Here is a 4,608-nt window from a genome sequence, read left to right as displayed (position 1 = left end):
AAAGGAGCAGACACATTAATTGTGTTAAAACTGACACATCATGTGTTGTCCCTGAGCTGATGCAGCACATGTGTTAAAATTTAACACATCATGTGTCAATTTTAACACATCCCTTCTAAGAGTGTAACTCTTTACGCTACGTCCACACCTACACGGGTATTTTTGAAAACTCAGCTGTTTCTATGCGTTTGGGCTTTTCGTCAACACGTAAACGGTGTTGCGATTCACCGAAAACGAAGATTATTCAAAACTCCTTTTTTGCGTTTACGTGTGGACAAGGATTACAGAGTTCATCACGCAACGTCAAAGGTATGTGCCTTTTTTCACGTCACGCTGTGCGCCACGTTATTGTTTACATGAGATGAATTGCAGAATGGCAGATAGAGACAAAATACTGTTAATCTGACTATCTTCAGGTTTTACACGCTTACATATACACGCAGTTACTGTCCCTCCATTTAGAAAGGCAGAGGCGTCACGGTGGGATTATTTTAGGTGTAGTTGTTTTTTTTCCTGTGTAATAATATTCAACATTGCTGTCAATACATTTTTCAAAAAATGTCTCTCTGTGCAAAATGGGTTTAAACACATAAACAGCTGTGAGATACTGTTTGTCCGTGATTTGAACAGGGGGAACAAATTACGGCAGGATCAGCCTGATATTATTTGTATCCCACTGTAACTTTACTGAAGTGTTTGTGACAAACAGTATCCCACATTCTTGATTTTTAGTTCACAAACACTTCTTGTAATAACTAACTCAGAGGTTCCCAAAGTGTGGGGCCCGCCCCCTAGGGGGGGCGCAGAGCCATTGCAGGGGGGCGCGGTATGAAAAGAAAAAAAAAAAGAGCGCTTGGACACTGTGGACAGGTTTTTGACGGGGCTCCCACACAAACGCAAAGCAGGAGATGAAGCATCGCCAAATATGTTTCCAAACCAACTTCCTTCCAAGCCAAAGACAGGAAAATATGGTGAAGCATATCTTCCCTTTGGCTTCACCTGCACAAGTGCTAAGGTAGGTCTCCCCTGCAAAATTAGTTTCCCTGTGTCGGGAGCAGCGCTGGGCTCTCCACATCACGGACAAACAGTATCCCACATTCTTGATTTTTAGTTCACAAACACTTCTTGTAATAACTAACTACAATGTGAGGAGTAGTTAGTTATTACAAGAAGTGTTTGTGAACTAAAAATCAAGAATGTGGGATACTGTTTGCAGTGGCGGTCCTAGCCTGTTTGGCGCCCCGGGCGAACACTCCCTCTGCCCCCCCCCCCCCCCCCCCCCCCCCCACCCCACACACACACACACACACATAAAACATATTAAGGATTATACATTAACATAAAACTGTTGTCGGAACCATACTGAATTTCGCCAGAGAAACACACACACACACACACACACACACACACACACATATGAAGAGAGAGAGAGAGAGAGTATGGATTGTATGCAAACGGCTACCAAACAGCCATCATAATTCATCATACAATGAGAACAGGACAAATCAACAATTGACAATGATTAATTAATATTAAAGTCTGTAACATAATGTCTTGTTTGGAATTTAGTCTGTTACTGTTACTATTTTTACCATTTCTTATTGGAGCAACTGTAATCCACATTATTTCCTTAGGGATTAATAAAGTATGATTCTGATTGTTTCAGGATGACCTGCCATTATCCAATCACACATCTGCTTATGTGTATCTTTTGCTCGTTTCTCCTCCTCTTCTTTTCTCTTTTTTCTAAACTAAGCACCTGATGGCTTTGAACTTTTCTTGTCCATCTTCCATTTTGCACTCCATCCTCCAACCCGAGGATCACCACAACATAACCTAACAGACCTACACCTTAGTTCACAGATTCACTTTGTCTAAGGTGTAGTTCTGGGATTTCACACAACCCAGGATTCAAATCATGAATACATAATGGGCTTGGATTTACATTATTATGAATGAAATGTGCTCTATTTGGAAGCAGCCGGCCCCCCTCCCCTTTCGACGCGTTGTGTGTGAGACTTTAAATCATCAAACTGTAAATTATAAATTTTAAATTGTCATTGATCCCTTTACCCCGAGTCCTAAAGTGTATATTTATTTTCTTACTCTTCTTATAGTTATTATTTGTTTACTTGCACTGCTGTAACTGGAGCCCCGTCGTCTCGTCTCTCTATATACTCGACTGTATGTAGCGGAGATGACAATAAAGTTTACTTTGACTTCAGCAGCAAGCAGGCGCACCGAGGGCTCTCGCGCTCACTTTTCGCGTATTGAATTTCGAAAAAACACCGGTGCAAATTATAAGTCTGTATCATGATGTCTGGTGTTTTCGTGTTTGTTGGTTTGTTTTTATTTTGTTTTATTTTGCGAGTTGATTATATGCTGCTCCAGCCAGCCAGAGAATCCCCCGCCGCCCCGCCCTCTCCTCCCTGTGCCGCAAGCAGCAGGTGCACCTCGCAAACGGAGGGCGCCCTTACTCCCAGCAAATGGGCGATAGAAAACCGATCGGTGCCTATGCCATTCCCAATATGCGCTGGCTGATGTCGGGGCAGCATGAGTACAAGCAATTTTTTTTTTTTTTTTGCCGATGCCCGTGATGCCGCCCCCCACCACGATGCCGCCCCGGGCAACCGCCCGTGTCGCCCGTATCTAAAACCGCTACTGACTGTTTGGATACTGTTTGTCACAAACACTTCTTGTAATAACTAACTACTCCTGACATTTAATGTCAGGAGTAGTTAGTTATTACAAGAAGTGTTTGTGAACTAAAAATCAAGAGCTAACATGATGTTAGCTCTTTATGCAGTAAAGTTACAGTGGGATACAAATAATATCAGGCTGATCCTGCCGTAATTTGTTCCCCCTGTTCAAATCACGGACAAACAGTATCCCACAGCTGTTTATGTGTTTAAACCCATTTTGCACAGAGAGGCATTTTTTGAAAAATGTATCGATAGCAATGTTGAATATTATTACACAGGAAAAAAATAACTACACCTAAAATAATTACACCGTGACGCCTCAGCCTTTCTAAATGGAGGGACAGTAACTGCGTGTGTATATGTAAGCGTGTAAAAACTCAAGATAGTCAGATTCACAGTATTTTGTCTCTATCTGCCATTCTGCAATTCATCTCATGTAAACAATAACGTGGCGCACAGCGTGACGTGAAAAAAGGCACATACCTTTGACGTTGCGTGATGAACTCTGTAATCCTCGTCCACACGTAAACGCAAAAAAGGAGTTTTGAATAATCTCCGTTTTCGGTGAATCGCAACACCGTACGTGTTGACGAAAAGCCCAAACGCATAGAAACAGCTGAGTTTTCAAAAATACCCGTGTAGGTGTGGACGCAGCGTAAAAGAGTTAGTAGTATATTTTATTACTACCTGTAATTTATTGCCGTTTACTTGTATTTGCTTAATTGTTTACTAAACGTTTGAGGTGTGAAATAAACCGCAATGGAGCAAAATATTAGTATATTTTATTACTACCTGTAATTTATTGCCGTTTACTTGTATTTGCTTAATTGTTTACTAAATGTTTGAGGTGTGAAATAAACCGCAATGGAGTTTGTAAACAAAATATGGGTGTGTGTGTTTGGAGGATGTGTTTGTGCGGGGTGGTGGGGGGGCGCGAACATTTAGGGGGGCCTGGCAAAAAAAGTTTGGGAACCACTGGATTACTGTGTCCTGCATGACTGAGAACCTACACAGACAGGTCCCGGCCAGTGTTGCCAACTTAGCGACTTTGTCGCTATATTTAGCGAGTTTTCAGACCCCCTAGCGACTTTTTTTCTTTAAAAAGTCGCTAAAAAAAGACGTGAAAGCGCGTAGCGCTTTTACTCCCAACAAGCAGCGGGTGTTGTAACACAGTCAGTTCTTCTTTTACTCTTTTACTCTTATGCTGTTTTGTGGATCACAAGGTTTAAAACTACTTATAAACACACACACACAAAGTAACTCCACCAGAGTGCCTATTTCGGATCACTCTTGCCAGTCCAAGCCCGGGTAAAGGAGCAGGGTTGGAATTATGACATTAAAAAAAACAATAATTGCTAAAAGAAATTTAATTTGTAGTTCTAAATAAACTCTAAATGCATTTAGGACGTTTTTTACTCACTTTATGTCTCTTCCACGATGTTATTTCTCTCTCCAACAACATAGGTTACAATTATATTAGCATGACCAATTATGCAAATTAGGTGATGACGTCATTTAGCGACTTCTAGCGACTTTTAGGACAACCAATAGCGATTTTCCTTACTGAGGAGTTGGCAACACTGGTCCCGGCAAGGAACGCAGTGAAACGGGTGCACATGGACAATCTGGGTCACATTTTACAGATTTAGACAACATTTGTGTTCTGTCTAAAAAGCACACTGATAACATGTGCTGACACAAAGAGTGATAACTTTGCCAAGTAACCTCAGTGTTCTGCCTCGTTGCACAATATCAATTGCACGTCTGTTTAAATGAAAGCAAGGATGAATGAATAAAAGTGCCCCTTTGCCTTTATAAACACATCATTGCATTCCTTTCACATCATCGTGCCCCACAAATGCCAAGTTTCCAACAGTCTCCTAAAAAAGAGGAGCGAGGGGCGAAG

The sequence above is a fragment of the Oreochromis niloticus genome, linkage group LG19, assembly GCF_001858045.2.
Source record: "Oreochromis niloticus isolate F11D_XX linkage group LG19, O_niloticus_UMD_NMBU, whole genome shotgun sequence".
NCBI lineage: Eukaryota > Metazoa > Chordata > Actinopteri > Cichliformes > Cichlidae > Oreochromis > Oreochromis niloticus.
This window is presented reverse-complemented; position numbering follows the sequence as displayed.